The sequence below is a fragment of the Saimiri boliviensis genome, chromosome 1, assembly GCF_048565385.1.
Source record: "Saimiri boliviensis isolate mSaiBol1 chromosome 1, mSaiBol1.pri, whole genome shotgun sequence".
In the NCBI taxonomy this organism is placed as follows: domain Eukaryota; kingdom Metazoa; phylum Chordata; class Mammalia; order Primates; family Cebidae; genus Saimiri; species Saimiri boliviensis.
Window position 1 is genome coordinate 236,239,973 of NC_133449.1, and position 10,561 is coordinate 236,250,533.

A 10,561-nucleotide genomic window follows, 5' to 3' on the forward strand; every position below is an offset into this window, starting at 1 on the left:
ACAAGATGTCGGCTTCCAGGGATGCTGTTGAACCCCATTAAACTCTGGCCTAGGTATATATATATATATACATATATATATATATATATATATATATATACGTATATATATATATGTTACAGCCCAAAGCTATAGATTATTAAAACATAACTTGAAAAATGTTAACAAATAAGAGAGGACACACAAAATAACCTAAGTCCAGAGTCTCTGGTTTACAAAATATGCGTATTCCCAAGATTTGAGGGTTCAATCTCTTAGGCAAGGCACCCAGAGCACTTCCTCCTTATTCCTTTGTTTGATTTCCTCCCATTTCTCATCCTGGGTTCAGAGCTCACAGCACATTTATCAACATTTAGTCACAAGAGCCATTTCCTCATAACTTCATTTGAAACAGGTCCATATAAGAATTGGCTATAAAGAAAAATGCATTTTCTCATTATTTTCAATATAATTTTGCAAATGTACTTCCACTTGTTATCAAGATGGGAGTGGCAAAAGAGAAGACCCTATAAACCTCTTCTGTTTCCTGCCAATTTCTTCAATGTGTGGCATCCATCCTGTGTCAGGTGCAGTAGTCCTTCTCTGAACTCATGTTGTATTTGACAATAACAAATGGCAAAAGAACCAAGCTCTATTAAAAGGCAGAAGAGAAGCAGGCAGATCCCTGAAGTCTGGTATGCTCTTGTTTTTCTGTACTAAATAGCAGCATATTAAAAGCAAAAGCCTTATGCGAAACAGAAAGAAAAGCAAGAGCTTGGCAGATGGCAGCCAGACAGGCTACTATGTGAGGGCCAAGATGTAGAACTATGTTGATCGAACTGCAGAATAGAGCTCAATATCACCCTGCATACTATTTTCTCACTTCAGAGCAGCTTATCAGGTAAATGAGCCTTCTTCTCTCCTGAGTGCACCTGAGATTGATTCCCTGCCTGTTCCTCATGTGGTGACATCTCTTCCCCCAAAGTGAGATGTACTTTCCCAGGTGCTCCCTCATCTTGTCATTTGTGAAAGAACAACACACACCTGACGGGTTGTTCCAGGGTTCGCATTGCTGATGGCTGCAGGGAACCCAACAGTACTTCAAAAATAAGAGAAATTACTAAACTACAAAAAGTCATGAAGATAATGATAATGTAAAAACACTCAGGACAGGGTGCAGCAGCTCACGCCTGTAATCCCAACACTTTGGGAGGCCGAAGCAAGTAGGTCACCTGAGGTCAGGAGTTCGAGACCAGCCTGGCTAATACGGCAAAACCCTGTCTCTAAAAATACAAAAAATTAGCCAGGCATAGTGGCAGGCCCCTGTCATCCCAGCTACTTGGGAGGCTGAGGAAGGAGAGTTGTTTGAACCCGGGAGACGGAGGTTACAGTGAGCTGAGATCACACCATTGCACTTCAGCCTGGGCGACAGAGTGAGATGCTGTCTCAAAAAAAAAAAAAAAAAAAAAAAACACACACTAAAAAATGTTTGTCATTAATGTTAAATGGAAAGACAGAAGATGACATAGAAAATATATTAAAATTACAAACATGTTGAGTCATACATTTTATTTGAAAATTACAAATATGTAAAAAATATGTATGTTAAATAGACAAATATAAAACGTGGAAGACATTTACAATTTAATATAATAACATTGTACAATTTAAAGAATAATCATTCTTTATTTTTGTCTGAATATAAATGTAACTGGGCCTAATCTTCTTTAATATCTTTCATTACCTCTCTCCTCTTATTCATTCATTCAGGCAGCAGACATTTGTTATGCACTTGTTACAATGAAAAGATTGTTTCTGCTTGCTTTTTTTTTTTTTTTTTTTGAGACAGGGTCTTGCTGTGTTGTCCAGGCTGCAGTACAGTGGTCCAATCATAAGTCACTGGAACCTCAAGCCTCCTGGTCTCAAGCAAGCCTTCCTACTTATGCCTCCCAAGTAGCTGGGACCACAGGCACACACTACCATGCCCACTTAATTTTTTTATTTTTTGTAGAGATGGCATCTCCCTATGTTGCCAGGCTGGTCTTGAACTCCTGGACTCAAGTGATCCTCTCATCTTGGTTTCCAAAAGTGCTGGGATTACAGGTATGAGCCACTATGCCTGGCCATCTCTGCCTTTATTAAGAAAATCACAGTCTAATATAGACTCATGATGAAGATGATAAAGATCATAGCAATTATAGCAATAATGTGCATAGAAGAATGCCTGACACATAGTTGGCAAGCAATATACATTTGTTAAATGCATGAATTAATGAATCACTGTTTCAAAAGGTAACCTCAAAGAAATTCAATTTGTACTTTTATTTTCTTTTCATTCTTTCTTTCTTTCCTTCCTTCCTTCCCCGCTTAACTCCTTCCTCTCTTTCTGCAAGGAAAGTGACAGGAAACTGCCCTATATTCATCCACGGTATCCTCCATTAGCACACTGATTTGGGGGCCATGGAGTAGTAGAGTCCAGAGCAACTTCTGAATCTCAGTCATGGAGCCAGCTAGCTCCCTAGGAGATGGATGCTTATTAAGAACAGAGCACTAGGAATTGTGATCATAGGAGCCCAAGCAAGAAGCATCCTTGGCTGAGCTAAAAATGGAGGAAGTAGACTTGGTCTCCCTTGAAGAGCCACTGAAGCCTGGGCAGGAATATGAGTCACCAATGGACCAGCACCTTCTATATACCTTGTAGCCCCAGATTTCAACAGAACACTGTGTACCAGTGGTCCCATTCACTGTTTATCTAACAAACATTTATTAAACGCCTATATTGATACAGGCTTTCTTTTAGACACTGGGGATACAATGGTGAATGAGATAAATAATTGTGCTGTTCTCAGGCACTTAAATGTATGGAGACAGACCAAAAGGATGTAAATAAATGATATATTTTGGGATAGTGATACATGCTTTGGAGTGTAATTGACATAGGTTGTAGTAGGAAAGGGGGCTACTTCTTTACCTAGAATGGTCAAAAAGGCTTCCCTGAGGACATGGCATTTGAGCAGAGACTGAATGAGCTAAAGGAAGTAGCCACGCAAAGATCTGCAGAGTAGTCCACATTAAAGGACCAACTATAAGGTCCAGAGGTATCTGTGAGCTTGATTTGTTTAAGTAAATGAAAAAGGGGACAGTTTGGCTGGAGTGCAGTGATCAAACAGAACAGAAATGAGGTCAGACTGGAAAGCAGAGTCAAGTCAAAGAGAGAGAGGCTGCTTTGTAATATAAGTGCCATTGGAAGCCAACGGAGGATTTGAAAGCACCAGAACGATATGATCTGATTTATGTTTTAAAAAAGATCATATAGGCTGGGTGCGGTGGCTGACGCCTGCAATTCCAACACTTTGGGAGGCTGAGGCGGGCAGATCACAAGGTCAGGAGATCAAGATCAGCCTGGCTGACATGGTGAAACTCATCTCTACTAAAATACAAAAAGTTAGCCAGGCGTGGTGGTATGTGCCTGTAATCGCAGCTACTTGGGAGGCTGAGGCAGGGGAATCGCTTGAACCCGGGAGGCAGAGGTTCAGAGCTAGACATCATCTCAAAATAAATAAATAAATAAATAAAAAGATCACATTCAGCCTGGCATGGTGGCTCACACCTGTAATCCCAGCACATTGGGAGGCCAAGGCCAGAGGATCACTTGAGGCCGGAAGTTTGAGACCAGCCTGGGCAACATGGTAAAACCCCATCTCTACTAAAATTACAAAACTTAGCAGGGTGTGGTGGCACATACCTGTAATCCCAGCTACTCGGAAGGCTAAGGCATGAAATCACTTGAACCTGGGAGGTGCAAATTGCAGTGAACCAAGATCGTGCCACTGCACTCAAGATTGGGCAACAGAGTGAGACTCTGTCTCAAAAAGCCAGGCACAGTGGTTCATGCTTATAATCCCAGCACTTTGGAAGACAGAGGTGGGTGGACCACCTGAGATCAGGGGTTCAAAACCAGCCTGGCCAACATGGCAAAACCCCATTTCTACTAAAAAAAAAAAAAAAAAAAAAAAGCCACGGTGGCTCCCGCCTATAATCCCAGCACTTCAAGAAGACGAGGCCAGTGGATCACCTGAGGTTGGGAGTTTGAGACCAGTCTGACCAATGCGATGACATGGTGAAACCCTGTCTCTACTAAAAAAAAAAAAAAAAAAAAATAGCCAGGCATGGTTGCACACACCTATAATCCCAGCTTCTCAGAAGGCTGAGGCAGGAGAATTGCTTGAACCCAGGAGGCGGAGGTTGTGGTGAGGTGAGATCGTGTCATTGCACTCCAGCCTGGGCAACAGAGCAAGACTCCATAAACAACAACAACAACAACAACAAATCACATTGACTGCTGTGTGAAAAGAAGGGTAGTGGAAAAAAAATTGGGAGGCCACTCCAAAGATAGATATAGACCTGGCAAGAGAGGATGATGATAGGGACTAGGTGACAACTGTGGAAATGTAAGAAGTTATCAGGCTTGGCTGGGCGTGGTGGCCCACGCCTGTAATCCCAGCACGCTGGAGGCTGAGGCGGGCAGATCAACTGAGGTCAGGAGTTCAAGACCAGCCTGACCAATATGGTGAAACTCCATCTCTTAAAAAAAAAAAAAATTATCAGGCTCAAAATCTACTTTGAAGGTAAAGCTGACAGAGTTGCTTATGGATTCAATTTAGGGTGGGAAGGGAAGAAAGAAATCAAAGATGATCCTAGGAGTTGTGCCTGAACAAGTAGGTGTATAATGAATGGTGCCACAACAATGGCAAAATATGGAAAGGAGTTGGTTTGGAGAGAAAGAAAACTCAGTGGTTTTATTTGTTTATTTATTTTGGAGAGGGAGTCTCACTCTTGTCACCCAGGCTGGAGTGCAGTGGAACTATCTCAGTTCACTGCAACCTCCGCTTCCTGGATTTAAGCAATTCTCCTGCCTCAGCCTCCTGAGCAGCCAGAATTACAGGTGTGCACCATGATGCCCAGCTAATTTTTTTTTTTTTTTTTTTTTTTTTGTATTTTTAGTAGAGATGGGTTTTCGCCATGTTGGCCAGGCTGGTCTCAAACTCCTAACTTCAAGTGATCCACCTGCCTTGGCCTCCCAAAGTGCTGGGTTTATAGGTATGAACCACCACGTCCAGCCAGAACTCAGTGGTTCTACTTTGGACTTGTTAAATTTGAAGGTCCTAATGGACATACAAGTGGGAATGTCTATCAGGCAATTGAATATATGATTCTGGATCTCAGGACAGAGGTTGGATTCAAGAAATAAACCGGAGGGTCATTGGCGTGAATGGAGGAGACTTGATGGGATCACACAGAAAGAAAGAGGAGAGAGGAAGGGAGGGAGATAGAGAGGCTATGAAACTGAGGGAAAAGCCCCGGGCACTCCTACATTTAGAGGTTAGGAGAAGTGGATGAGCCAGCAAAAGAGATTAATGTAAAGTAGAACACCAAGAAAAAGAGATGACACGGAAGCCAAAAGTAGAGAGCGTTTTAAAAAGCGGCTGATAGCTGACAAGTACTGAGAAATGACCATTGGATTTAGCCAGTTGGAAGTGGCCTTGGCAAGTGTTGATTATTTGAAGGGGTGGAGATATAAATCTGAATGAAGTGGGTTGAAGAGAGAAGAGGAAGCAAGGATAAAAAGTATAAACAATTCCTTCACGAAGTTTTGCTCTGAAAGGGAGCAGCAAAATCGGCAGGTAATGAAGGGAACAAGTGATAAAAGGGAGGGAGTATTAAGATGTAATAAAGCATATTTGAGTTCCAGAGAGGATGAGCCAAAGAGGGAGGAAAAGAGAGAGAATAATAGAGATAAAGTCCTTGAGTAGAGGAAAGAATATGAGATCCAGAATGAAAGTGTAGCTCCAAGAGGGCGATTCTGGATTTCTAATAAGTCTAATAGGTTCTTGATCAATTAGTTGGAAAAAGTAAGAACTATATGTTATTGTAGTTCTGCATATTAAAACATCCTTCATGTATTATCTCATCGAATTATCATACTAACCCTGTGATGTCACAACTATTACCCCAATTTTACAAATGAGAAAATGTGATCCAGGAGATTAGATGAGTTGCTCAAGGTCACACAACATGTTAGTGGGAAGCTACTGTTAATTTAGGAGTACAAGAGAGTCATGAATAAAGTGTTCTGGAGGAAGTGATGCCTCAAGTAACAAAACAGGTCAAAAGAAGAGGAATAGTGAAGGGTGCAAGTTAAACTCATCCACCCATAGATTTCATTTATGGGATTTTGTTTTTAACTGTTGGATTTGGTGTTCATCAGTTTCCACATTCTTTCCATAAATTCTTTCCATAACCTTTCTTGGTTACCTTCTCTCCAACCAGGTGCTCTAGGTAAATATAAATGCTAACTAGTAAGAATCCTATTAACATTTCAAGGAAATTTATTTACATCGTACTGTTTAAAGTCTCTTCTTTCTTCATCATCAATCCTGAAACAAGCAAGAAATGTAATTGTTCAAAATTTCAGATTCTAATCAAAATCTAAGGCTGACCTACCTTAAGTAGGATATCTGATAACTGTATTAAAAACTACTCCCTTTTATAGGCAGAAGAAAACAAAAAACCATCAGCCTGTAGAAATGGTTGTAGTAATGTTATCAGAATTCTTAAGACCACAAAAATCTCATTAACTATTGGCAGGGAGGACAAAACTGGGCTGGGTCAAACAGGCTAGATCCAAAGATAATGAAATAAAATTTTTGTTTCCAGGCCAGGCCCAATGGCTCATGCCTGTAATCCCAGCACTTTGGGAGATGAAGGCGGGCGGATCATTTAAGGTCAGGAGTTCGAGACCAACCTGACCAACATGGTGAAACCCTGTCTTTACTAAAAATACAAAAAAATTAGCCAGACATGGTGGCACATGCCTGTAGTCCCAGCTACCCAGGATGCTGAGGCAAAAATATGGCTTGAACCTGGGAGGCGGAGGTTGCAGTGAGCTGAGATTGCACTTCTGCACTCCAGCCTGGGTGACAGAGTGAAACTCCATCTCAAAAAAAAAAAAAAAAAAAAAAAAAAAAAAAAAAAAAATTGTTTCCTTCCTTAAAACCCCGCTGGATGTCATCTGCCTTTATATATTTTTCTTCATAGTGTTCCAAGAACAAACTGTCACCAACTAGTTATTTTTTTCATTTAGATCCAGAAAATGTATGTTATTTTTTTCTTCCTACTTCCCACATGCCAGCTAAAACCACTTCTTTCCTTTATTCAAAGCTGTCGTCAAATATATCTCCTCCAAAAAAAGAAAATTGCAAACCATTACCTCCTGTATAATCTCATATTTCTTTTTTTCCTACATATTTACTGAGCACTACATCCTTTAAATTGAGTAATTTATATCTTGTCCAAAGAGCTATGTACTGTTCTTTGCAGCCACTTTCCTGGTTTTTTCTTTCTTTCTTTCTTTGCAGGTGCATGTGTGTGTATTGGTGATCGTAGTTGGAGGAGGAACTCATCCTTATTTCTTCACTCTTAAAAACACATCATCTCTTACTTTTCAGTTATATACATGGGTTTCTATATTGGGAGGTGGGGGGAAGGAAGTATGTATAGCTCTGCCGATATAGACGTTCATTCATTTATTCAACAAGCACCTACTGTGTTTTGGCGCTGTTACAGGTGTGTGATATACAGCAGTGAAGAAAAAAGGTGAAATCTGCCCTCAGATCTTAAATCCCAGTAGGGATGATAGGCAAAAAGAAACAAGTAGACACATAGTATAACGTCTGAAATGTCAGTAGATACATAGCTAGTGGTAAGTGCTATGTTACAAAAATAAAGCAGGGCAAGAGAGTATAATGTCTTGTTTAAAAATAGCAGATGAGATCAGAAAATCTATGATATAATAGGGTGACTATAGTTAAAACCAAGGTAGTATTCTTAAAATTTGCTGAGAGTAGAACCACAAAAAAATTGTAAGTTTGTGAGGGTAATACATAAATTAGCTTTATTTAGCTATTTCACAATGTATACATATTTCAAAATAACATGTTGCACCTGGTAAATAAGTAAGATTTTTATTTGCCAATTTAACAATTACTTAATTTTTAAAAAAATATATAGCAGATGAGATGACCATATAGACTATGGCTCTGGAATTAAACTGCCTGGATTTTAATCCTGGCTCTGACACTTATGAGCCTATGACCTTGGGAAAGTTATTTAACCACTTGTACGACTCAATTTGCACATCTGTAAAGTGGGGATAATAATAGTATCTACTTCGGGCGGGGAGCGATGGCTCACGCCTGTAATCCCAGCACTTTGGGAGGCGAAGGCAGGCAGATCACGAGGTCAAGAGATTGAGACTATCCTGGTCAGCATGGTGAAACCTCTACTAAAAACGCAAAAATTAGCCACATGTGTTGGCGGATGCCTGTAGTCCCAGCTACTCAGGAGGCTGAGGCAGGAGAATTGCTTGAACCTGGGAGGCAGAGTTTGCAGTGAGCCAAGATCATGCCACCACACTCCTGCCTAGCACCAGAGCAAGACTCTCTGTCTCAAATAATAATGATAATAATAATAAATATAATAGAATCTACCTCAAAGAGTTTCTGTAAAGACTAAATGAGTTAAAATATGTAAAGCAATGGCAAGGCATGATTGCTTATACCTGTAATCCTAGCACTTTAGGAGACTGAGGCGGGCAGACCACTTGAGCTCAGGAGTTCCAGACGAGCCTGGGCAACATGTCAAAACCCCGTCTCTAATAAAAATACAAAGACAATTAGCTGGGCATGTTGGTGCACCTCTGTAGTCCCAGCTACTTAGGAGGACGAGAAAGGGTCACCTGAGCCCAGGAGGTAGAGGCTGCAGTGAGCTGCCATCACGCTACTGCAATCCAGACCCAGGCAACAGGAGCCCCTGTCTCAATAAATAATTATAATAAGGCCAGGTGAGGTGGCTCATGTCTGTAATCCTAACACTTTGGGAGGCCGAGATGGGTGGATCATCTGAGATCTGGAATTTGAAACCATTCTGGCCAACATGGTGAAACCCCGTCTCTACTAAAAATACACAAATCAGCCAGGCGTGGTGGCGAGTGCCAATAATCCCAGCTACTCACGAGGCTGAGGCAGGAGAATCGCTGGAACCTAAGGGGAGGAGGTTGCAGTGAGCCAAGATTGCACCACTTCACTCCAGCCTGGGTGAAACAGGGAAATTCCATCTCAAATAATGATAGTAATAATATTATAAACTTAATATTAAGAAGAACAGGAAGTCATGGGGGGGTCCCATTTCAGAGAAAAGATTTGATGAAGATCAATCTGAGGAGGTGAATAAAATGAAGGAAACAAATCTTGTGATGTCTACCAGGCAGAAAAAAAAGCACAAAGAAAAACAGATGAAGTGGGTATGGCTTGAGCAGAATGAGTGGGTAATAGCTGTAGGGAATGTGGTAAAAGAATGGCGTTGGGCCAAATCAGCTAGGGCCTTATAGGTTATAGAAAAACTTCAGGTGGTATTCTAAGAGTGATGGGAAATCATCAGAGGTCTTTTAGCTAAACAGTGTCATGACCTAGTGTTTAAAAGGACTATTCTGGAGTAGAATAGGCTATGTGGAGAATAGGCTAAAAGGGGCAAGACCGCTTGTTGTTAAAAACATGTACCAGGCCAGATTCGATGGCTCTTTGGGAGGCCGACGTGGGTAGATCACTAGGTCAGGAGGTTAAGATCAGCCTGGCCAAGATGATGAAACCCCATCTCTACCAAAAACACACAAAAAATTAGCTGGGCATGGTGGCGGATGCCTGTAATTCCAGCTACTCAGGAGGCTGAGGCAGAGAATTGCTTGAACCCAGGAGGTGGAGGTTGCAGTGAGCCGAGATCACACCACTGCACTCCAGCCTCGGTGACAGAGCGACACTCCATCTCAAAACAAACAAACAAAAACTCAAAACATGTACCAGCACAGTACTGGATCCAAGATATACTAATAAATAAAAAAAGGCACCGGGCACAGTGGCTCACACCTGTAATCCCAGCACTTTGGGAGGCCGAGGTGGGTGGATCACGAGGTCAAGAGATCGAGACCATCCTGGTCAACATGGTGAAACCCCGTCTCTATTAAAAATATAAAAATTAGCTGGGTGTGGTGGCGCATGCCTGTAATCCCAGCTACTCAGGAGGCTGAGGCAGGAGAATTGCCTGAACCCAGGAGGCGGAGGTTGCGGTGAGCCGAGATCGTGCCATTGCACTCCAGCCTGGGTAACAAGAGTGAAACTCCATCTCAAAAAAAAAAAAAAAAAAAAATCAAGGTGTGGGACAAAATGCATGATAAAATGCCATTTTCATTTTTTAAATCTCTATATATGTGTATTTATAACATGTATTTGTATATATACACATATAAACATTTAAAACCTATACATAAACATTACATATATACACATACACAGTGTATATTAGATATGTATTTTCTTCATACACATATTCTATCTCTGGAAGGAAGAATAGGTAAGAAATTGGTAACAGTGATACTTTGAAGAAAGGAACTAGATGACAGGATTAAAAAGATTATCTTTGGCAATTTTTGAATTTTGTTCTTTTTTTTTTTTTTTTTTTTTTTTTTTGA